Source organism: Amia ocellicauda, chromosome 13 (assembly GCF_036373705.1).
Source record: "Amia ocellicauda isolate fAmiCal2 chromosome 13, fAmiCal2.hap1, whole genome shotgun sequence".
NCBI classification, from domain to species: domain Eukaryota; kingdom Metazoa; phylum Chordata; class Actinopteri; order Amiiformes; family Amiidae; genus Amia; species Amia ocellicauda.
The window spans coordinates 29,366,503-29,393,193 of NC_089862.1; the positions used below are offsets into that span (position 1 = coordinate 29,366,503).

General features: G+C 37.7%; 1 protein-coding gene across 8 annotated transcripts in view; it reads left to right on the plus strand.

Moving 5' to 3' along the window:
- The window catches only part of rbm47 (RNA binding motif protein 47), a 50,057-nt gene that overhangs the window by 17,663 nt on the left and 5,703 nt on the right, over positions 1-26,691 (plus strand). The window contains exon 1 of one of the 8 annotated variants that reach the window (XM_066720505.1): positions 7,163-7,281. The exons of 4 other annotated variants lie outside the window; for them this stretch is intronic. The gene's annotated coding sequence lies outside the window, so the exon portion shown is untranslated. Of the gene's footprint in view, positions 1-7,162; positions 7,282-15,781; positions 15,802-19,141; positions 19,284-26,284; positions 26,305-26,691 lie in introns of those variants that run through there. 3 more of the 8 variants (XM_066720509.1, XM_066720507.1, XM_066720508.1) reach the window with 3 other exon arrangements.

Here is a 26,691-nt window from a genome sequence, read left to right on the forward strand (position 1 = left end):
TTGTAGCCTCTTTTTCCTATTTGTAGTGGAGATGAGTGGTACCCGGTGGGGTCTTCTGCTGTTGTAGCCCATCCGCCTCAAGGTTGTACGTGTTGTGGCTTCACAAATGCTTTGCTGCATACCTCGGTTGTAGCGAGTGGTTATTTCAGTCAAAGTTGCTCTTCTATCAGCTTGAATCAGTCGGCCCATTCTCCTCTGACCTCTAGCATCAACAAGGCATTTTCGCCCACAGGACTGCCGCTTACTGGATGTTTTTCCCTTTTCACACCATTCTTTGTAAACCCTAGAAATGGTTGTGCGTGAAAATCCCAGTAACTGAGCAGATTGTGAAATACTCAGACCGGCCCGTCTGGCACCAACAACCATGCCACGCTCAAAATTGCTTAAATCACCTTTCTTTCCCATTCAGACATTCAGTTTGGAGTTCAGGAGATTGTCTTGACCAGGACCACACCCCTAAATGCATTGAAGCAACTGCCATGTGATTGGTTGGTTAGATAATTGCATTAATGAGAAATTGAACAGGTGTTCCTAATAATCCTTTAGGTGAGTGTATATATATATATATACACAATACACACACACACATCTTGCTAATATTCTCTCTTGCATATTTTGATAGCTTTAGACCTTTAGGAACAAGAAGTTCTAAAAATCTAAGTATGAGTTTGAATATGTAGATGAATGAGTGAATAAAGTTTTAAAATGTTTAAAAACTTTTTTTTGTTATCCAGCAAAAATGATCAATTAACATTTGCCTTAAAATGTGATTAAAACCTACCAACCTATGAGAACAAACAACCTCAGTAAGCCCAGGTTTTTACTTTGTGTAAAGAGGGTCAGGTGAAGTAATTCCTAATGGAAATCAACTGATTTCGTCCAGACAAAATCACTACACTTTCCATAAGAAAAAATATTGAATGCTGCCAGCACCAAATAAAGACTATACAGCCTGCTCTGTATAAATAGTAACAACCCCTATACTATTTCATATAAATAAAAAAACTATTTATATTATTTACCTATGCCAAAATAAAACTCTTACAAGGTATACTTAATTTCCGTATCCCTTCCAGAGGATAAATATATCAAGAGTTTTCTTTTAATTATATTAAACTGTAACATTTATACGTCAATCAACTTTTTAAGTAGGTATCCATGAGCTATAGGTTTTGAAGTTTATTTAATGACACAATGATACAATTGTGTTCAAATGGTTACTCTGGTAGAAAGGAGCCTGTTAACTGTGAACAAATTATTTGAGTGTGTCATCATAAATCCAAGGTGTTCCACAGACAAATTGCCTTGGGAACAGGCAATAAAGCGATATGAAATTCAGAGATTAGGTGAAACGTAATGCTTATCTTATATATGCCTCTTCGATTTTCTCGACCAAGCACTGAGTGGCACTGTTAAAGTGGACTTTGTGCTGCACAGATGAGATTTAAAAAAAAAACATCCCACTTCAGGATCTTAGTTCATTGAACTGCGAAAGAAGGAAAGACTCTGAACAAGATAAATAAATTACAGGAAATTCTTCTACAGAAGGCAGTACCAGGCTAGACAACAGGAGCTGATAATAACCTTAAATTAGTTTTTTAATTTGTAATCAATGTTTGTAACAGTTTTAGCTCATTTATAAGACGTTTCCTACAAAGCTGTCCGTAAGAAAAAGATCAACTTCAGGTAAAAGAGGCCTTCCTTTTTACATTTCTATATTAAACAACACTGTGAACCCATCTGAACTCCAGGCCTTTTCTTATCAAGTTTTGGGGTATATATTAAAACAAATAATTAAAAAAACGAATAAAAAACTTTCTGAGTTACATTCTGCTGCTAAACCCCTAAATTAGGGAGCTGTAATATCTAATATCTTGATCAACTTAGTGACAACTTGTTACATTCAGGAATTGGTGTTTGTTGTATGTCTTTCAGAAACAAGAATAGGAATCTACACTCTCAGTTGTCAGTGTAAAACAATATCACTGATATAGCAAATAATGACATAGGAATCTCTCCTTGACCATAGGAATTGTCTCCTCAACAATATAATGAATATACGGGGCCTGAGATAAAATCTGATTGGTTTCATCTCAAGATAGCTAGATGGAGGCAGTGCTGTAGCTGAGGATCTTTTACACTGAATACTCCCCCCCGCCCCAAATCCCCCCCCCCGCCTGTGTTTTGCTCACAGTCAGACAGAGGTCTTGAGTGGATCCAGTGTGACAGAGCACATCACATGCTTGATGGCTGGTAGGAGGTGGGCCATTAAGTTGCCTGTTAATGCTTTACCCATTGAGGCCTGGGATCAAGGTTTATTATAGGAAAAGATATTGAAAACTCCTTTGGTTATTCCAACAAATTAAAAACAAAAAAGCTCTTTAAAAAGCTAACAGATTTAAGGCTTAACTAGTAGCAGGAGGGGATGGTATCAACAGCTACTTCCACTGTTTGGAGAGTTAAATGAGATTCCAGGACCACCTTTTCATACTCTTTAGAAAACAGGAGAGCAGAAATCCACAGAAGGTGAAGGGCAACGATAATCATGGAATCTATGTTTTTTTACAGCCTCTAGGCTACAGGCATGTGGACTCTGATTGCATACAGTGGTTTATTAGTTATTACAACACAGGTCCCTTCCATGTTTTAGAAAGGTTATTAAACAAGTTTGTGTTTAGTGGGGTCCAGTGAGTACTGTGAACCTGAACCAGTTTAACAATCTAACTCTGATGACCATTAACAATTATTTAATTTAAAGAACTAATAGGAACACTTAGAACAATTCTAGGATCAGTTATAGCTATGAGATATAGACAGTCCACATAGTGACTACTACTGTGTATTAGCTGCAGTTGGAGGATAAAAATCAAAAAAGCAGTATGTGTGTCAGCAACCCCAATGGTGCAGAATCTGGCATGCACTAATCAGCAGGTTTCTTAGAAATTAAGATCCTGGCTGTCCAGTGTGTGATGAAATACCCAGTATGTCACTGCACCACCCTCTGAAACTGTCTGTGTGGAAAATCCCCCCAATCTTGAGGCCTTTATTGTTATATTCCACTGTACCATATTGTTTGGAGACAACAGAGACTTTCCAACAAAAACAGCGCATCACATATCGTAGAACAAGGAATCAGGTTTCACTTACACCTTCCAATTTTAAACAGAAATTATTACAAGCTAGATGATTTGTACCAGCTACCAGCAACTTACACCTGTACTGCATGTCACCTTATATGCACTTTCTGAAGTCACGCCTCTGCAGGTTGTGTTTGTACTATGAAGTATGTCTAAAAGTGTTCCCATTCCTCAGAAAGAGGAACTTATTGTACCCTAATTGTATTGTTCATATATTTAAAAAACAATGAAAATAAAAAAGTAAAATGTTAGATTTAATAAATATAATAAATATAAATATACATTGTGTTTTGCTTGTTTGTTTGGCCTGGGCTTCAGGTAAATACAAATTCACTGACTAGCTTTAATTATATGCAATTAACCTTTGACATGAAAAACGAACTCATGTCAAATCAAATCACATCACATCTCCATTGTAAAAGAGATTACAGTTTGAGCTGCAACTGTAACAGACGGTAGAAATCTGAATAACAATCAAAGACATCAGTGGGTTTATGAACTGGTGGGACACGAAAAGACCTATGAACACGTGTAACATAATGCACATTTGCACGCCAGTCGATACAGTCCTGCAAAAACGTGTAAGAAGTTTAAAAGGTAACTGAGTGAAGATGGCATAGCGATAGGTCAATTATACAATTCAGTATTTGAGTTACTGCAATTTTTTAGCACCAATTATCCTGAGAATGCATATTAAAACAGTAAATGACAATACAAATTATGTTACAAATATTTAAAAACACACAATCAATTGTAAATTGTGTGCTGAGGCGCCTGGTATATATATATGTAAATAGTATATATGGTACATTTAAGGTACATTCTAAGTAATAAAGCTGCAAATAGCAATGCTATAAACAACAATTATATCACAACTCCTATAAAATTACCAAAACGAGTAGGCTATAGCATAGAATACAAATAAATGTCAGAAACAAATATCTCCACGATTGAAATACAAAAACATGCTCTACCAATTAGTCTATAGCTAATACTGTAGCTGTATAATAATTAACTGAAAATAACACTCTGGGATGACGTTTTATAAAAAATAAAACTATTTTCTAACAAGAAATCAACTCTGCTCATCTTGATCACGTTTGCACAGGACTCAAAATAGCGGTAACTCAGGTCGCGTACTGGTAGTGCAGATTTCAGCATTTGTGCGGAGATCTGCGCTGCTCCACCAATGGGATCGGTGGAGTTCTGCAGATCTGCGCAGAACTGCTGACATCTGTGCTACAAGAACGAGACCTCACTGCCAGTGGGGAAATGACAAGAGCATGCGCAGTAAGGCGAGGGTCCGAAGCTGAAGTGCCCCTTCTGAACCATCGTTCTGAACTCATTAAAACTCGTAACGCGCATGCGCAATCGGCCACATTTGCTGTATTTCTGTACAGTACAAACATCATTGCTTCAGTGCGGACGAGGGCCCGGCCCCACCAGATAAACTCACGACTGCTGGCCTGCGTTCACTGCCGTATGACCTTGATGGCTTGCCATGGATGTGCCTCTTCTGGTTTCTTTACTTCCTGTTATTAGCATCCGCCATAGTGAACTGTTCACTGTTATCCACGAAACCTACAATAAAATGCGGTTTATAAAGTTTGCAATGTACAAGCACTGTTTTATTTATTTTCTTTTTTCTAAATGAGGCCCGGCCCCACTGGCCCCTAATGACACGACACCCCTGAAAGACATTTAATTTTACTGGCTGACTACAGGACAGGCATTGCTCGCTTCATATACCTTTGTGCCAGGTGGTTGAGGTGGGATGCCCTGATTACTTTAAAGTGCTCCTGAGCGTCTGTGCAAGTAAAAACATTTTGTGCTAAATAGTCAACATGCTTTGATCTGTGAAGCATGTCCATTTCGACATGCACTCATAATACAAAAGGGCTGTGCATATATTCTGTCTGCTACAGCCAGGAAGCAAAATAAGTACCTGAAGAAAACTGAGTAAACCGGAGTTTAAAAACAAGGAAATTAAATTGGTATGTGAAGTCGATATCATTTAAAAATGTAGGGCTTGGTCACTTTTTAATTTTCTAAAAGACCTTTCTTAAAAAAAGGTTTAGTGTTGCCCATGCAACATCATAAAGAATAATCTAAAACAGGGTCAAGCAGGTTCTGTGGGACCCCAGTGGTTCCAAGACACATATGCCTGCTGTACAACCCCAATGTGTGAGAAAACTGGCCTGGTGGAGTCCTGAGCACTGCCCCAGGGCTCTTAATTGTCTGACAGTGCCATAGGGGCATTTAAAATCGAATGGAGGAAGTTAACTTGATTGCAGCTCTAATTACATGGTTAAAGCCCAGGTTGTAAGCTTCCTTCAAACTGGTTAAGTTACTTCAAAGTGGCAAATTGCTTTAAGTTATCAGTGCATCATTTTTTTATTCTGCAAAGCATTCAAATTAACTGCAAATGGTTAACTTTTTGGAACCATGATAAGGAAAACTGATGAGTTTCTCAGTTAATGTATGAATGAGTTGCGGGAAGATGTGTAGGCATTTATCACACAAAGCATGGATGTTGGCAGAGTGGAAGTGTCCAAGAATGTCCTACATTTGAAAATTTACATTGTCAAGGGGTGTCATATCATTTTGTCCTCCATGCAAATATTAGTATTTTTCACCCACTGTAATAGATCATTACACCATCCATATGAAAAAACTCATGTACACAATGAGGCCCATTACACAATTGGAAAATGCCCCACCTCAGGAAGGCTCCTTCGGTGATGGCGTGAACTTGGACCCTGTAGCTCAGAAGCTGCTGTTTCCAGTAACGGCTGTACCTCGGGCCCACAGCAATTGGGAGCTACCAGGGGACATTGCGAAACTGTCCAAGCTTTGTTCTGGCTGGATTGGAGCGATTGTATCTTTGGCTCACAACGCTCAAATAAGTCCAGTTTCTGGTTTATCTGCTTTATACAGGTTCACTGAAACCTGTTTTTGTACTGCCCTGGACACAAAGCCCTACTGTTTTGCGTTCTGGGCTCACAGCACAACAAGAAGGAGATGAAGTGACATTGCCCATTTCTGTAATGGCCAGTGTGGAGGCTTAAATGGAAAGTGGAAAGCGATTGGCTCCTTTTCAAACTGAATGGTATGAAAAGGAAATTAAATTATGCATGCTGTTTTTGATTCAGATTTCAGGTCAAATGCATCAAATGAAAAAATAAACAAAATGAAAATTTAGGTTTACTTTTTAAGTGTCCTATTCAATTTATACTGATGAATGGTCCATAAAATGTTTTGATGACTTCTTATGGAGATGTGATGGCAATGTAGGTACTGTGTATTGAACCCCACTTCAGAAAAGAAGCAGCACCTGTTTAACCTGCACAGGGCTCTATTTATAGAGGAAGAACGTAAAGACAAAAGAGATGTGAAAACAAGCTGCAGACAAGACCATTTCTGAATCTTAGTTCATGTGCAGGAAAAAAGGAAGGAAAGTTACTCTGGATATGACTATGAATATTCCTACTAACTGTGTCAGTATGTGTTTGTTTTGTTATTATTTGTAGATAACCAGTTGTGCAGGTCGATATAAGCCTGTGTTGTGGAATGAAACCAAACCTTCCACTTCTAAGGCATCATGTTAACCTGAACCCGAATCTGTTAACATTAAAGAAAGTGGGCTCTGTCAGGAAGTAGAGAATAAGCGCTGAAAAGCTCTGCGAGAAGAATAACATGATTACGTTCCTGTCACTCAGACAGTTTTTTTTTTATTTGAAGACTTCTGAGGCACGGTTCAACAAAGAGAGAGCAATGGCAAAGGAAACAGTAGCGCTACTCTTGTCCTGTTTTGCTTAACGGGGACAGCACATTTTCAAACACACACATAATACCAAAAGGGACTTTAAACTATTGTCAATGAACAATGCCACCCCTCCTTCACACCACCACCCATCCACTATTCTACAAAATCTCAGAACTTTGGTCCTTTCATTCAGATCAGGGAGGGGGGCTGCCTCAAGGAAACAGCCCCACCTCTTTTACATTGTGTAAACAAGTGAGTACCTTAGCACCTTGGAGCTTGGGGCTGATGACACACTTTAGCTGTAGAGGCTGAGAGAAGTGTGAATCAGCGAGCCAGGCGAGCCGGGAATCCCTGTCTGTCAAAGCCCTGTGGGAACAGGTACAGTGCCAGCTTCTTTTGGTTTGCTGTGATGTTGGCGGGGTTAATTACCTACAGGATGCCATGTATACGTATGGGGCCTCCATGATTCATCCAAAAGAAGAGGTATTTTTCTCCCCCCTGCATTCTATAAAGCATCTGTAAAGCATTCTACAGCAGAGCAGGCGTTGCTTGCTGAGGATCTCTGTATGTTTCGGTCATGGAGGCCGTCTTGACTTTAGGTCAGCAGAGTTGGGTTTGTAGAAAGGTTCAGTCTGTGCATCCTCTGTTCAACCTTGGTGTTCCAGAAACGTAATCGAACACGACTCGTCGCGCCGGAGCAGCATTTAATGCTCAAATAGTAGTGGGGAAAGTGCTGGTTGAGGGAGTTTTTATTTGATGTTTAAAACAAAATGAATTAGAAATACTTTGTGTTGTTTCAATTGTTCGCTTCGTCAGGTGTTTGGCACTGATTTATTGTGGAACTGGTATTTGTTGGCGTGTGAGATCAAACCATAAAGTCGAGAACAACCTACATGACGTCAACAAGTACAACATTAATATGCGTAACTTTTTTTGTTAATGATGGTGGTGGCACCTTCTTACATTCAGTACATACATGTGTAAGAACGTTGAGGAATTCTTTTGAAAATGCAGTTGGTAAAATGTTTTGTGCTAGATAAATTAAATCAAGTACTCTTAGACATTCACTATGGATAGATCATTTTTACATTTACAGTACTGACTTTTTGGAAATGTTTTGTCATTATACTGAAGAAAATGTTTTCAATGTTTTTATTTATTTATTTTTGTTGTACTTGGGGTTGCTGAATTGTATGGATTCAGTCTTTGTGCACCTTGCTCTTACTTAACAGTGTTTGCTTTAGGGGTGGGCCCGTCAGTTTGTTTTGTGTCTTGTAAAACATTTACTAGAGGAACTTAGCTAGAAGTTTGAAGGGCATTTACTCTCAGGGTTTTGGAAGGTGAAAATAATAACAATGTTGATACAAACAAAATTGTATTTCATGCAGCCAGAGAATGTATGTTTGTATTTATAACAGAATGCAAGTTGAAGTTTTATGGAGAAACCATGTTTACATAGACATATCCTCATACAGATAGTCATAGAGAGAAAGGGCTGTGAGTGAAAACAAGAGAGAGAGGCCCCCATCCAAGTGGAAAGACAGACAAGAGAAGTATCAAAGTGCAGGGAAAGGTCAATTCAGGAGGAGTTACGAGATGGGAGACTGGCACAGGTATAGGTAACAGGAGGAAAATACAAGCACTATCGAAGAATGAGGGAGGGACTTTACTGAAACTAGTTGTGGCATTACACATTGCTTTTGAATCTTTTAAAAAGATCAACCCCTGCCATGCATTATTAGACATCGTCATACTGTTTCTTTGGCATTCCAGTTCATTACATGTATTGCAATACACTTTATACAAAAATCTGACCAGTATTTACCAGAAGTCCTCAGCTTGGTTTGTTCATGGATTATGTGTGTTCTTTAATTATGGCATGAATAATCAAAGCATATTTACATCAATTACATTTTAACATTATTTTATGAAGCCATAAAAAGTGATACATATTACAACGATACAAATTTGATACAAAGTTGGGAAAAAATATCGCTGACAAGCATGTCCTTGTTCTGTTATCAGTGCTGGTCACAAAAGCAACCGATTTTATCATTTGACACTCTAAAAAGGGCACATTTTTTTTTAAATTACAAATAAAAAAATGATATCTGTCTTCTTCAAAGACGTTTTGCTTTTCTCTTCCATCAACTGAGAACTGCAAACGTTACTTAAAAGTCCAAACAAGTACTCGACAGAACAAAAGGTTTTGAAACACAGTCAGAGAGATCATACTCACTCAAATGCACAATACAGTAGCTTAGGAAGGTGTATGAATGGTTGAGTGCAGTAAGTGTATTTAAATTCTTCCTAAGTGCATTGTCTTATCAAGTGCCATGTGGGGACTGAAATGTGTATTCAATCACCCTGGATCACAGGCCTTATCTTGCTTGTTAGTGTTGACACCAGTGTTTAAAGTCAAATACAATAGAGCTTTCATTAGCCACTCAACAGTTCCTACACCAAACAGTGCATGAAAGCCACAACAACAAATAGATGGTGATTTCTCTTGTGGATAAAATTCAATTTCACTGAAAGCAAAAAACGACAATTTTATTGTGATTTATTTAAACCTTATAATTAATTGTAGCTGTCAAGCAGGCACCAATCAAAGGCAGCAATTGAGGGGAATCTCTTGGAAACTATCAGCTATGGGGAAACTGTTTTGGTACAATATGATAAAAGGTGCGCCCCACACTTTTTGTTCATATGCTAGTGGGATGTAATCTCCTGGATTACTGACTTTACAGCTGATGGAAAATTGCCTAGGCCTGTAGCCTTTGATGCTCCATTTATAAGCAAATTTTTAACAGTGACATGAGTTTTAAAATAAAATGAAGTAATACAAATGTAAAGGGCTTATTCTGAAAGTGTACATATAAAGCTCTGGAAAATATTAAGAAACCACTGCAATTTATTTTTTAATCAGCATCTCTACATGTATGGCAGCCATTCCATTCCAGTGTCCATTGAATTCCAACACAGACACATGGCAAATGGCAGCTGGGGTGAAATGCACGGTGAGGACAGTTTGAAACAGGTTCCTAGGGGCAGGGCTGAAGTTGGGCAAAGCTAGAAAAAAGCCTTTCATCAATGAGAAGCAAAGAAGAGTCAGGCTGAGACCATAAGGATTGGACTGTAGAGGACTGGAGTAAGGTCATCTTCTCTAATGAGTCAAATTTTCAGCTTTGCCCAACACCTGGTCGTCTAATGGAGACCTGGAGAGGCCTACACGCCACAGTGTCTCGCACCCACTGTGAAATTTGGTGGAGGATCAGTGATGATCTGGGCGTGCTTCAGCAAGGCTGGAATCAGGCAGATTTGTCTTTGTGAAGGACGCATAAATCAAGCCATGTACAAGGTTGTCTGCTCTGACAATCTAATCAAGGTGTGGATGGAGGACCACCAGATCAAGACCCTGTCATGGCCAGCCCAATCTCCAGACCTGAACCCTATTGAAAACCTCTGGAATGTGATCAAGAGGAAGATGGATGTTCACAAGCCATCAAACAAAGCCGAGCTGCTTGAATTGTTGCGCCAGGAGTGGCATAAAGTCACCCAACATCAATGTGAAAGACTGGTGGAGAGCATGCCAAGACGCATGAAAGCTGTGTTTGAAAATGAGGGTTAGTCCACCAAATATTGATTTTTGGAATCTTCCTAAGTTAAAACATTACTATTGTGTTGTTATTTGAATATTAACTTATTTTCTTTGCATTATCCGAGGTCTGAAAACACTGTATCTTTTTTGTTATTTTGTTACTTTTTCTGCAAATAAATGCTCTAACATGACAATATGTTCATTTTACCCAAACACATACCTGTAGATAGAAAAACCAGAGAAAGTGATAATTTTGCAATGGTCTCAATTTTTTCCAGAGCTGTATTTGTCTACAGGTATGCAGTACTGTTACACTTTACTGGTTAAAGCCACTGGCCTCATTTATCAAAGATTTTGTGTGTACGAAAGGAGGCCTCTGTTGAAATCTCCTACTCTGATTTCCCCTTTATAAGTTGGCTTCAGTGCAAATATCAGAAACCATGTCTTTAGTTTACAACGTAAATATTACCCGCTGTTCAGTGCGCCTGTAACTAAGGAAGATGATGTACATACTGGGAAAAAGAGACAAGCATCTAGCATTACGCAGAGGTCTTTAACAATGTACTGAACTAAACTAGAGAATTAACCAATATTTTTTTTTGATTATTCATGAAATTCAAAGTATCAAATTATCATAATCATGTTATTGACTTGGGCTTACAACAAAACACTAAATGGCTTGTTATTTTTATTTTAGCACAAATATATAATTGTATTTTTATTTCAAATGCTTTGGTTGCGAAAAGTAATTTATAATTTTATGTTAGGTTAAAAATTTGTAATGAGATAGAACAGTTTTTAATATAGCTCTGTGTTCTAAAGGACTAATTAAGTTTGGACCTACGTGCTAGTGCGCATGCAAAGACCCCTGTGGCGGCTGAAAGTTGTTCCTGATCAGATGGCAGTATAGACGCGACACCACTGATCCTGATCTAATGTGCTGATGCATTTGATCCAGATCAGAACTGGCGGTGTAAACGTGCCTATTAATGGTTGCAATCTTTTCACAGGAAGCAGATCCTCACAATGTGGGGGCGACCTCTGGTAACTTCACATCATATTCTCGAATGATAACCAGCAGATATTTTATCTCAAAAGGTCCGCATACCATCACCCTGAAGCTTGGCACAAAAGAGCGAAGAAGAATGCTGTCTCCCTAGACTGAGGAATACAAACATTCTTTGTATGTCACTGTGTATGCTTGATCCAATCAGATAAAGATGTGCTTTATTGAAGTCGAGTGTGCAGACCACCTTGTCATGTCATTAGGATTGTATGTTTGAAAACATTTCATATTTTAATCACAGGAAATGTCCCTGGTGTCTTCATCTAAATTCTGCACAGTAAGGGAGATCAATTAGCACATGCAGTATAATGATATATCTATACAATTTTAAATCTATATCTGTACATAAGGTGCTAGTTCACTATGTTGGTTTTAGCATACAGATAATATAGGGGTAAGGGGCTTAATTAATTAGACGCTGTGTGATACATATATAAAACATCTGTTCAAGTGAATCTTCACAATGAAGTTACAGTACAAGCTGAGTAACAGCATGACCTTCAGTTGAATTTGAGGAATTCCAGCTACTAGGAAGACACAATGTATAAATTACATGGCGTCTTCAAAATATTCAACTGTGTACAATATAAAATATGATAAACAAAATCAGATATTTGTGGAGCAGTGTACTCTTCAAACTGGAAGGTCATGGCCTAGCAGTCTATCAATGGTAGTCATTTTGGTTCTAGCATGTTTACTGATTAGAGCCAAGATGGCACCTGATGCTAACCTGCTGTAATTATATCAGAAACCACCTGCTTGGGTTAGGCTATAGAGGGAACTAGTTATGCAGAGACTCTCAATGCTTACTCACAGTCCTTTTGAGTCCTTTTGGCATCCTTTCTTCATTCTTCAAACAACCTGACCTGTTGAACTTCCTAGCCCCAGGGAACAAAATAATGTTCACATGGTGTACCTTCCTGAGGGGAAGTTAGTTTCCAATCCCTGCATCGCTGGGGATAGTCGAGTTAACAGGTGTACTTAAACATCTATCTGATATCAGGAATTTGACAACATGTTCTGAGGGGCTACTTAATCAAAGAAGGCAGGGACATGAGAACATATACTACTGCCAAAGTTCTTGATTGGCAAAGAGTAGCTGACAGCAGGTTGCTGTCACTAGTACACAGAAGCAGTAGTACAGAAAGGGCTTCTCTCTATGTGTGTTAATGTCACTACATAGCAGTGGAACTGAGACCAGCTTTATGAAAACGAAACTTGATGCGGAACATCGTTCTCCTTTCCTCTTAGAAAACAAGCTCGGATTTGACCACAAGTGCGTTGCATCTTTTATTGTCTCTCAAATACAGTGAGCTGTGCTAATCTGTGGTGATGTCTGCGGACTGTAATCTGCACCAAAGGCAGTCAGGCTCATGCTCCATCTCTCACAACTATCAATCAGACACTGAGTTTAAATAGTAGAAGAAAACAGCAACTGTCTTCTCACAAGTCAAGAGAAATCTCACTGTAAAATTGCCATCCATCACAGAGATCAGATCAGCAATTTTTTGTTTGTAGGGCTGTATCTTGTTGCTCCTTCAGATTATTTATTGCTGAAAGGAAAACCCGTTAATGAATCCTCACTATTGTATAATCTCAATTAGCATATGTACCCTTTTAAGCTATACATTAATTTGTAAGTTTTTTTTTTTTCATGAATCATATGGGACTCTTTCAAAAGGGAACCCATTGCTATTTCCCTTTGTTGGAAGTGCTTTATATATTTAAAAAAGCTACATCCAATTAGGCTTCAACAAGTAGTGTTGCAATGTTTATGTCTTTCGAGTTGACTATAGGGCTCAAGTTAATGTTTTGCTCCATGACAAAAGACGTAAAATGTATGGATACATAGCCGTGGTCTGAGTCTGGAGGAGTTTATTCTGATAATCGAAGGCATGCTGATCCTTTGATACTTAATGTTTCTTCATTAACATTCAAAAACATGAAGACTTCCTTCAGCTGCAAGTTGGCTAACTGAGTACCTGCATGAACTGGAATAAGATTTGTACAATATTCTTAATGATACGTAGCAGAATAGTACCAGTAGGTAGTGTAGCATTATGAAAACAGAGGTTTTAAATGATCAGTATTTGACATCAACCTCAGCAGCACATTTTGAGGCAGGCCACAGCAATCTCCATAAAGAAATGAAACTCTCCCGTTAGGAAATGAAACTCATTGTAGGGAAGTTTTCAGCACCTCTGCAAGCTGAGGCAGCAACATTTAATGGCAAATGTATCTTATATTCCATTGTCAGGGACAAATAAAAAGGCAGAAGAAGGATGTTTTTCTATAGCATGATGAAATGAAATATTACATGCCTGAGTTCCTGCGTTATTTCTGTCGTCAGGCAGAGCACGATCAATTCAAAGGCCTATACATATCTGACTTTGAATTTGGGCATGCACATTTTTCCATTGGATTGAATAATCTTGGCTTTCCCACGTTTGTCAAAGAAGACTGTTGTAAAACCATGACAGAGTCAACGGTGGTGACTGCTCCTCAGGGACTTATAGCGGAGATGCTATGAAATGTGTTGAACAAATTAAAATCCATTTATTCTTCTTATACTGTAACATCTAGATGGATCATATTCATTCTCCTGTAAGAATTCAAATGTCTGGTGCATCATATTCTTTGTTTTTCATAGACCGCTGCCATCTGGGGTCCTTAAAGCTTTCAAATTACCTCTATATGTAAAATCTCAGTCTGAAACATAGGGAGTAATAAGTACCTAAGCAGTTCCTGTGCCTTGGCTAATAGAAACCTAGCCGATTTAGCACACCCAACTTATCATTAGACTACCCAGTTGTAGTGCCACTCAGGGACTTTAACAGAGATAAAGAGTACATTCCTAGTTACTCTACCAAATAATCTACAGAATTATGTTAGTCAAGAAGGGGACTGTTTCAAGTGACTATGCTTTTCCAACGTGTGTTTATTATATCTGGTGATCTACGTGACAAAAGAAAGGAAGTGAAAACCAAATCATATGAAGGCAAAACATGCTTAGAGACATACTTGGAGATTAAATACAACCCTATTTAAATATATATATATATATATATGAAAAAATAAGCTTTAAAACAATACGAAGTCACTTATTCACACATCTGGGAAAGGTTTGCCAACTACAAACTATTTCTTCCCTGCGGGATTAAACATTTACCAGCAAAAATGACTCCCAGTAGAATGATTTAACACTTCCCCTCATACAGTACATGAATCTTGCCAGTTCACATCAGACCTTTACTCAGCACAGGTCAGTTCATCCGAGTTAATCTTTGACCCCCTGATGACAAAAACAGGAAGTAAAGGAGGATTAAAACATGAACGATTTGGTGAATTCGAGGGCTTCAGCTTACTGGCAAATGACCATATGAATTGACCTGTGGCTTTGGCAGTCCTCTTGCTCGACACCTTGAATTTAGCTCATCGATAAGAATTTGATTTTTTTTTTTAATATTATGTTTTTTGTATGCTGGGAAGTTACAGTTTGCAGTTTCTTAATGCATCACCCAGCATTGTATTGGCAGTCTGGGACTCCAAGTCCGTCCTTTTATCATTGAATAAGTCTGATATATTTTCCTGTCCTAATCCTAATCCACAAGGTATGAATGGGGAGACCTCAGTGTTGCCTGCTGTGTCCAGTAAAGTTCGCGTAGTTGGCACTTTTCCGTCTGGACCACAGATTCCCCCAAAAAGCCCAAGTAAGACTAATGGATCACCATGCTGTGAAGGGGGACTGGATCGGGAGGGGATATAAAATCAAGATTCCAACTACTCTATTGTACTAAAAGATTTGTATGGCACCTTTCTTATGTGCTGGGGTGTTTACACTGTTGCTCTAGTTAAAGTCCAGTCTAGGAGTATTGAGTATGGCCTACCTTAATCCCACCCCCACCCCATTGTTTAATTGTCTAATTAACTCCTCCCTTCCCTACCTAATCCTCTGTACTGTGAGCAACTGTGGGAGACTGTGTTGGGTGAGGTAACACCCTCCTAGCACTAACTGTGTTGGAATCCTGAATCACTGAATCATAATATTTTATCTATAGGCAATAGAGCAACAGGTGTATTTTGACTCCACCGAATCTTAGCAAGCTGTGCTGCTGAATTTTCATTATTCAACATCAACACACCATCTCACACAGATGCCATTCTGAACCAGTTACTCATTGAAGACACTATTTTCCATATATAATGGTACTTCTGGTAAATACACAACGAGGTATGTACTGAATGTTTACATTTTATGGGCAACTGAAATGGTTCAATTCATTTTTTTTAAATCACCCTGTATGTATTTCTTTAACATTCCCAGAGAATTATCAGCAACAGCATATTTTCTTTTAGATCCTGCAGTCCTGAAATTTGTATCATGTTGTTGTGCATACTATACTATAATAAATCCAGACAAATATTCAACTGCATCATAAACTAACAATACGACTGTAGCATAATGTCAAATACGTTAGAGAAATGTATCATAACAGAGTCACGAACAGAGCTAAAGTGGTCATAACTATTTTTCCCTAAACACATGCAGAGAAGTTAGGCTTATGTTGAAAACAGCATGCACACTATCACAACACAAACTACGTTTGATCTGCAGTACAGCATTTTGACCGTTTGCAGGATTTAGTCAGTTACAGTGCTACAGTTGAGCAACAATGAATGGAGGGAGAGAGTTTGATAAGAAACAGGGTGTTACAATCCCTGGCGCTGTTTCACCTCTCAGCACCATCACACTGCTCTTTGCTCAGTGAACACCCTCAACTAAAATGCAATGTCCATGTAAGAGAAGCTTTTGAATGTTTCAACAAAGTTTCTCCAGACAAAAACTCGGCAAACCATTTCAGAAACTGCCCTGTTCTTATGTTTTCATATGTTGATGCATTGAGGAAACCCCTAAACCTAATATTTACCTAGTGTGGAGGGTTTAACAATAAAGCACCTCTGTACATATTAAAGATTGAGGTTCATTTGCAGCAACTGACAACATATTTTTCTGATCCAGGAGAGATTATTAATTTGCCTTCCACTAAACTTGGACTAGGACTGGCTATGCTGCTGGTCTCTTGATTGATCATGAAATAGCATTTACCTTTCCTTACTGAACAGCATGAAAACAAATAAGAAATCACCATATAAATTCAAAAAAACGGTTAGGCTACATCTTGTGTTTGGTTTCTCCTTCAAAATAGTGAACCTGGTGGGCTGGCAACAAGGAGGCATGATTAGAGTGCCCCCTGCTGAGGAGAAGCAGTGCTACATGACTTAACAAGAGAAAGGCACTAAATACTTTCCTCTTAAACGGATCTGATCCTCTTAATACAATATCCAACATGCAATGGCACCATAACAGACTGTGCTGCTGGAAGCCCAAATTCAAATCCTCAGTGTGTGGACAACATGTCTTCCAATAAACTCTTCTCATGAACCCCTACAGCTTACGTTTTGAAAACACGAAGCATGCAGGATATTCTTTCTCTTAATTGTTATCGTGAACATTACGCGCATGCTGTGTATTGGTTTGACTCAAACGTACTTATGGGAATCTCTATAAAAAGAGTTTTTGAAGGTTAGGAACATTAGGAATTCCAATTGGTCTTTGGACAAGTGTTAAACTGTGTATCTACCAGCTTTGTAATCCGACATATAGTTTCTCTATTATGGCAATATGTTCCACATGAAAATAATAACTATTATAACACTCTGCATTCTTAATCTTGGACCTGTCTTTGCTTGTGCTGTCAAATAAATAGTTGTAAGGTTTTCCACTACATATGGATGGTGTGCTGGGGGTGGGGTGGGGTGGGATGGGGTGAGGGACAACATCTGTTGTTCTTTGGTTATCAGAGGTCACAAGAGTGAATGAATACCTTGCAAATGGAAGACCATACTACAGTGGTCAGCACAACGTTGACTGGGGACTCATTAAGTAAATGGAAACTGACTTATTCAACTGTCTGATCACCAGGGTGGGTAATTGCTTTGTAGTAAAAAACATACAGTGCTTTTTCAAGCAGAACTCCTTGTAATCCTAATGGATTAAGGTTGATTACATGTGGCTGGGGATGGGAAAAAATCAAGAACAAGAATGTCGTGTTGAAATGGGTGCTGGGGCTTTAATTTACTGTAATGAAAAATTGTAATTAAAAAAGAGAGCCTTCTCATTTAAAAAATAAATACTGTTGTCCTGAAATAATCATGCCATTGTGGCTGTGAAGTTTTCTTGTAGGTTTATTTTCAAATTTGAAGTTTACCAACTACCACTCTCCGGTAAAAATAGATAAAAATCAAGCTTGATTCAAGTTGATATCAAAGCCATCCACTTTTTTATATTATGTATTATGTATAAAGTATTAAGACTTTAACCTCTAAAAATAGATGGATTGAACAAATACTAATCGCAAACACCAACAGTACCATGTGTTCTTTTGTACATATATTTAATCAACATCCATATGGTTCGCCTTGAATTTTAAGTTTGTGAGGAAGCACATGTATTCCCTTCATGTAAGTACATACACCCCAGTGTACTAACTAAAAGTTTATTATTCAAGTATATGTATAACAAAGAGATGTGACTGGTGTACAGATGCTGTAGAACAACAGATCTGAACATTAGAAACAAAAGGGCTAAAGAACTTCATTAGGAAATGGAAAACTTTGCAATTTTGACAATGGAGCGTATATTTCTTTAAGCAGTGGTAGCCATAACAGCTTGCACCAGCCCACTTTTCCCATTGGCTTCTCCCTCTGTCTACTGAAGTGAGAAGCTGTTTGGCTTTCCAGTGTTCCTGGGCCGCAACCCCCACGCTGAGTTGTAAATTCTGCATTCTGTTCCTGCCCTTAACGGCTTGACAAGGTGTGTTATTTGCTTAGCTTAAGTACTGCTGGGAACTCGTTTACCGTTGTTATGTACACACCATTTTTAGTGTTTTCCCATTGTCTCTGGTCTCTGGCCGAATGTGTTCGAAGCTAGGTATGCTCAGTTTCATTATATATGTGTCCACCTGTAGGCGACTGCCAGCCAGACCTACAGGTCCAGGATAAAATAACAAAGTGAAGTGAAGAAAGACACCAGCAAGCTTGACTGAGAGGTCTCCACTCCCCTGTACTTGCGTTCACATGTTATAGTGAGTTTCCTCGTCAGTCCTATTGAAGCACATACGCATGCACACACACATATGAACACAAGCTCTTTTGCACCATTTCTTAGAACCAGGGAGTATTAATACATGAATAAGCATTACAGCTGAAGAAAAAGAAAGAAAGATAGAAAAGGAAAAGTATATGAAGTGAAAATTCTTAATTCAAACTTTTTTCTTTTAATATTAGGTCCCCCTCACTGAAATGTCAAGTTGGCCCTCCTCTGATTCCTGATTAGGCCTTCTGAAAATCCATTAGTTCCACTTGGGTTAGTCAGAATGATCCAAGCAGCCACAGATTTATGCAGCATGTAGTTCAGCATCACCCCCTTCTCTGCTCCACCCACCCGCGCTGCCTAACCCGGCACTCCCAGCAAATTAGTTCTCTTCACTGTCAATGACTAGCCAGCTAGATAAGGAAGAATAAGCCAGGTGTAACAGAGTTTAGCTGTTCTAAACTAGGATAAAACCCAAAAGAAAAAAGTTCTCTCACCTGTGGACTAATTTTCACAGAGTCTCCCGCATTCATGTATGAGGACTACAGAGCTTGCTAAAGGTACAGTGGAAGATCTTACTGCATTTGTGATTAGGTGAACTAGTGTCACCTTTCTGTTTTGTTGTTAACTTGAGTTTGCTGTGTAATTTGTGTTATTTCTTTAAGGATACTTTCAAACACAATCACAATCTTCCCAATCTTAAAGCAGCCTCTTCTCGATTAAGTGACTCAATGCAATGACATTCATCTCTGTCAGTTGGGAGAATGGCACCATGAATCACAAGAACTTTTAATACTTTTCTTGTGTCTGTGTGTGTATTTTAGTTTTCTCGTGGTGCTCTCTTAGTTTAGCTGACAGCTAAAATTTCAAAATGCAAAGAACCTTTTTTAATTATTATTATTATTTACTTTGGACAAATGCTATATTGTGCATCTACCATCTTTAAATCTGACATCTACGTTCTGAAATATGGCAATGAGGTCTGCATGCAAATAATACATAATAATTATAATGATGATGATGATGATTATTATTATTATTATTAAGGACAACAGTGTATTTGGCTGTGTATGAATGGAAGGCTTGTAACTGTGGCCTGTTTACATACTTTAGTTTAAACTAATGCTTAAGTTTCATTTAATGATATATGTTTGTGAAGGTAATCAGCAAAGAAGAAACATGGCCTAGCTTAGTTATTAGACGAAAACCTCACAACCAAATTACTGCTGTTTCTTTGAAAATAAAGACATAAAAACATAAGCCCTGAACATCACTAAGCAGTATATAGTTGTAACATACAATATTAGTATTTCTTATTCAATAGTTATATCTGTTACAAACTGTTATATATTGATATTGTAAATGTTTTGGAATAGTAACACATGATGTTGAATTACCTCACATTTCAAATACTAGGTGAAAATGTATTACTGGTCATGCTGCCCCTAAATAAAGAATCTATACAAATCTAACAGTAACTCATTCAAAACCTAGCCGTTCTGAAGAATTGAAGAATCTCTGACCGTAGTTTGTGAAGCTGGGTTCCTGCTCACACTACTAATCCTGAATTCTTATGGGCATGTTTTAAATTGTCAACAGTAAATGCTTTTCTCACTCAGATTAGATAAGGTGCTGAAAAGAAAAGTTATGTTGTATTAAGGTGGAGTAATATCAGCGAATGTTAAAACAGTTTCGCTGAAAGTACCTTGTCACCCCAGGGTCAGCAGCTACACTCACTTAAGTTTCCCTTCATTCATTTCCATTTTATCTGATTATTTTCCTTGCTGACAATGGAGAAAGCTCATGATTTGTTATTCATTTTAGGCCTAGATGGCAATATGTCATTGCTACACTTACTAACGAACATTTAGCTGAGAAGTCTTTTTGAGATGTAATATTAAAGGAAACATTTCTCTGAGGGTATTTTCTCAGAAGTGCTTCATTGAGGTATATGTTCTGCTATGTGTCACCATGTCACCAAGTTTTGAATGTAATTTTACTTTTCATTGTGTGTATTCTGATGAGATTTTTAAAATAATTAAAGTGTAAGGCTGTAGTGACATTCAGGATGTGAGCTGACAGAATTAAAACACCTCAGGATGCATAAAAATAGGGGGGAGGGGAAAAAAACATCACATTCCCTATTTAAGCAGCAGAAGCAATATGTAAAACTATATTTTTTCTGAACCCTACTGCTTGCCATTTAAGACCTAGGCAAACCATGATACATCCATGTGATATTATAAGGGGATTCAGTCAAAAGCTATTTTTATAAGCAAGATATTTTTATTTTACTTTTCTGTGTTCCCAGACCTCCCCAGAAAGAGAAATGGTACAAGATGGCCAATGTTTGACTGAGATTGTAGATTCATAAACAGTTCAATGTCACACTGGAGTACCAAGTTCAAATTAGGGGGCATTGTGAATATAGTCCATTGTTCTGCGTATTTACTCGTGACATTGACAAGTTTATACTTTCTGCGCTAACTCTGACACTCGCACTACATAAAGGGGGCATTAATGTTCTTATACCTTAAACGTAATGTAATGGTCAGCAAGCCTGTTTTGTAAACACACCACTGGTATTAGATATTAGATATAGATAAATATTAGATTTCTCATATTTGTTACTATGGAAACAGTGGGACTTTCAACATGTATATCCACCATAAAATGTAAAGGCAAAAAAATTGTAATGTATTCTATTTTTAAAACAATAAAAAATAGAATTGTTTTACCATATAGGTCCCCTAGTGTAGATTTTTTTTTTCGTTTTTTACTGCTCTCTTGCTGAAATATGTTTTGGGAGCAAAGGTCAATAGATGTTCCATTTCCTTAACCAGCAAAAGTCCCAATTTCTCAACTCCTCCTCCCCCAACCCCCAGTTTCACCATGCAAAGGTCTCCAGCCAATTCTGAGGTTCAGAGGTCTAGAATGAATTTATAACTTAGCCCGTCTGTCCTGTAGACTTGACAGAAACACTGGCTTTTCTTGCCAGCGGTGGCCAGTTTGTGGACGTGTTGCCAGCACTCCTCGGTTAAGGGCTGTGATTTGTGCGAGTCAGATGTTGTTACCTGTAGTTAATGAACAACTACATGCTGCCTCAGGTTTCCTTAGTGCAAGGTGCAGATTATATAAAGGTCAACTTCTGGTAAACGAGGACAATGAGGTACATGCCTAGTATGAATAAACAGTGTTTTCTCTCTATTTTTTCAGAATATATCACATAGGAGAGGCTACGACTGAGGTTTTGGATTTCAGGTGTTTGGTGCTGAACATAATAAGGAAATGTCTTTTATTTATTTTTGTCACAAAGCCATTACTGTGCCAGTCACACAGCACCATGTTATTATCATACGACCTGCGTCTGACCTCATTTTCACACCCAAAAAAACAGGTTGACAATGCGCACGTTTGTTTTCATATTTTGACAGGGTTTAATTAACTAATTTAACAAAAAAAACAATGTGTGCATTGACATTTTTCAGATTGTTGTGGACTGTTTTCCCTGTATGAACCTCACACTTCCTTGGGATTACAAAGTAAACTGTGGACAACCCCTCTGAGCATCGATTCGAAATAATCCTCTGCCTATGAAATTACATTCATGCTGCAGTGCTTTTCTGGATATAAATCTGGCAGGTTATATGTTAGCTTGGGTACTGTACTACTGTACTACTGTGAGGCCCAACCGTAACAGGTAGCTGTTTCCCCCATGATAATTTGAAGCCTTTCCTACATAGCAAAGCAAATGATACAATAATAACAATAATCATAATAATATACAAGAATCATTTTATTATAAAAAGCAGTCTTTCAGATCACAGATCCACAATACTTTACTCTGCAATCTTCACCCATTCTCGGTGGCTCATCACAGAAAAACAGAAATATAAAAACTGTGTGCAATCATATTTCAGCTGCACACTGCTTATCGGTCACTTTTACAGGAAAAACAAAGCGTTTATCTTAAGTAAAATAAAGTACCACAGATTTAAAAATCACAACATAGCAAATTGTTTCAGATGGTGATCATGGTGTCCTGTGACAGTTTTAATTGCCTCTCAAAAGCATGTTTACTGTGCATTTTCAAGAATAATAAAAATATTAGCCAGTCAGTACATTTTTTGAATTGTACTAAATTTACTTTCCATTTTAGAATAGTTCAATTACAGGTATGTATTAATGGTCGCAAATGTGTGGCGGATGTCACCTGTATACAAAGTAAGAGAGAAAATCAGTCACACAGGTTCTGGTTTCTGTGTCAGTCAATGCTTTTATACGTGGAACAGTTCTCTCCAGTTTTTCTGAACAGCTTTCCTCTTCTGAGGGGTCACTATATCCTCTGTTTGTAATGATCAATAATTGTAATTTTTATTTTTTCTAAATCTGTGTTTCTTTCAAAAGGTTTGTGGTTCTGTTTCTTGAAATACATGTGAGTCCTTTCAACAGATTCATCAAAAGCCAACAGCTTGGGTTACTTTCTAATTGTTGCTCGTAGTCCTGGAGGAGAGAACAATGCATTCTCTGACATGGCAAACAATGGTCTGAGTCTGATAGACTAGCTTTAAAACGTGTGATTACAAAAGCATTAAGGAAAGTAAACTGAAACAAACTAAAGTAACTGTAATGCTGTTGTGGGGTGGAAGCAGGAGGCATTTCTAGGGAGAGGCCTATACAATGATAGCTGAGGTAGATTATTCACTCATATGGCTTCCTTTAAATGTTTGGTTTACAGTATGTCAGGCTACCCACTGACATGGAACCAGTCAACATTACAGCTCTGAAACTGAACTGGGAGTATGTCTAGTTAAAGGTCGCACCACAAGTTGGAGTGTGAGGTGGAGATTGTGTTGTAGGTGACTAGGACCGACATGCAGATTGCACTGGCTTTGCCTTCCACTTGTTGCACAAGTCCTTTTTTATGATTTCTGAGACAATGCTGCCCACATGATTGCAATGTCACTGATTAAGCATTAGATGAGATAGCTGCAGAGATCAGCCCTTGTTTAAATGGAGGACAGTAGCAGCATAAGGCCAGTGTGTTTTTATCTAGCTCACAATGGGTGGATTACAATTCTATTTAAAGTGTGAGACTTACCTTAGAATGAACAGCACTAACTTAACAGTCACTACAGTCTGTTTAATATAAGCTTTGCCTTTTTACAGAGAGGGACATATTGTATGTGTTATTTAGGCCATTTTCCTGCTGAAATTCAATCGGAAGCCAACTTATGAAATTTGCATAATGAAGAATTATGCCTGAAGAATAAATAATAGATTGGCTGAGAATAAGGGTATTTTGGATTTTGTGCTTGTCAAGTTGTTTTGAATACAAGTAAAATGTATCCAGCACCTAAGTGTCTTCAAACTTGTAAAACATTTAATCTGGCTTGTATTTCCTATTTGTGGATTTTTCATGCAACATTTGACTTGAGTAGCCCTTTTTAAAATATATAATTACTTTATAATAAAGTAAAGTTATACTTTGTCATCAACATGCAAGTAGGACAAATTTCAGAGAGCTATTCATGCTTCCTTATTAAAGATTACTTATTAATAAACTTTAGACCACGGATACACAGCTTATTCAACCATACACAATATAATCAGAATTGCTGTCCACGAACCTAATTCAATTTGCAGCACTGTCATTCATAATCTCTGACTGATAAGACTAACTGATAACCGAGTCATACAGTTACAATATTTTTCAAATATTTAAAAAAATATTTTAAACAGAGTAACATGGGTAGTCAAGTTTTTCATTTAAACATGAATTTATTTTGATGCTACATATATGCCTGCTAATTTATACTTTCATAGCTTGAAAAACTACCGTCTACAATTTGTCATCTCTTTTCTTAGGTTCCAGCCAAAGTGAGTTATTTTATATAAATGTACAGTAGGAGTCACATATAACAGCAATAACTGAGCACTATAAATATAAATTGTTACTGTCTCAATAAACATGAAGTGATCAATTTAGTGGAAAATCACTGGGTTAGTCACACTACCCACAAGATACACATGAAAGTATACTAAATTGAAAATGGATTGTAAAACAACTTATGGAGTAAGAGGAAGGATTCTCTTATTCAAAAATGTAATGAGAATGTATAATAGTACAAGAGAAACAATATACATTTTTGTAAATATCTGTAAATATCCAATGTCTTTGCAAATTTTCATTTATCAGTTACGCCATTTTTATTGTCTCGGCCAACTAGATTTCAGTGCTTTGTGAAAGGAGTTCAGTGTGACCTCTGTGACGAATATGGCCCTACGTGGTATGTGGTTTAAATTCAGGGAATATACTTTACACTTCCCTACAGAAAAATAACTATCAGGCAACTTCAGAGATGCCTAAAAGTTTTATAACTCTGCTATACTGAGATTATTCTTTTTGTAACAACCTCTACATGTTAAAGATGTGTACAGTATGTTTTCCCCTCTATATCCAGGGGTTCACAATCACGTTTTGCTTTGTGTCTTTTCCTCAATCCAAGTCAGAGTGGTTTTTGGGAGAAACAAAAATAACCAAATGACTATAATTACTAACCCTTCCTCCATTTTATTAAGCTGAATGAATTCCAGGACTTATCAGCACACTGAAATTGCTGTTCAAGTGTTTCCTAGTATAGAGCAACATATGCAAAAACAGTCCACTTCCTTATTTAAAGAGCATTTGGATGAATTTCACAACACATTACTGCTGTGTGTGTTAGTAAGCGTAGATTCACGTATTTTTGCATACATCTGTTGTGTTATGACTCATTAGACCAGCATGGTTTTGTTTTGGTTAGCACAATCACTTTGTGGCCAGGTTTAATTTGTTTGCCCCTCGGTTATCATCGCTTTATTTTATCTTTGGAAAAAAAGCAGCGTGGTACCAAGATTTTTAAGTCACACTCTATATTTAAAGCTTCCTTCTAATGTCCGGCCCTGCCACAAACCTGTTTACCTTGTTGGCACCATCTCCCCTTTCTATGTACAAATGGTTGTAATAGATGGCATGTATGTAAAAGTCTCTATCTACTAATGAGACTAAGGTGCTTAGGTGTAGGAGGGAGATATCAATTCCACTTTAGGCTAAATACAGTGTTGTTGCCGAGGAGCTATTACCATGGAGCTCAACATGACCATGAATTGTCCCACTGACGGCTAACCCTGAGAACTTCGCAAGATTTTATTTTATTTTTTATACTTCTGTCCTCGTGAAATAATTCCTCAATAATGTAGAAAACACTGAGCCCAACTTGTAATGTTTAACTGCTTTGAAAATAGTTAAATAAAATAGACTCACTCAAGTTAAGTCTGAAATATTTTACTCGGACATAGGGTAAATCTTTTACAGACTGCTCCATTTAGTGCAAGACAAAGTTTCATCATAAAGCCTTAGTTCCTCCCATGGTAAAGTTATTAACTGTAAGCATTTCGTTTGGGATTAAGCAGCTGACTGTACAGAATATCCTGTGTGGTGACAGTCACATGTTTTCAGAGATTTGTCAGCTTTGGACCTTTCTCCTGTGCTCGGTTTTAACTGTGTGATCTGGATTACAGGAATAAATGCACCCTGAGGTATTTATTTTATAGGTTTTTATATCCCACCATATAAAAAGAAAGGCAAAGGTGAATAATTTTGATTCACAGCCCAACAAAATAAGGCAATAAATTGATTTCAGATTAGACAAGGTCAGAAAATACCAATGATAAAGGAGAATTACTTTTATTGGTGGCACTATATGCAAACATGTCGGTACTTCAAGACAAATTACATAGAAACTCAAATATATAATTGTGAGAAAAAGTCATTTTAACTCTCTTGAATTAATAATCTCCCCATGCAATTATTCTGCATGTCTGCGTGAAATGATTAATTCATACTGTGGGATGGAGTTTGGTATGTCTCTGTTGTGAGAGCTTGTTTGTACTAGTTTCTTCAAGACAAAGGTACTTATAATGCTG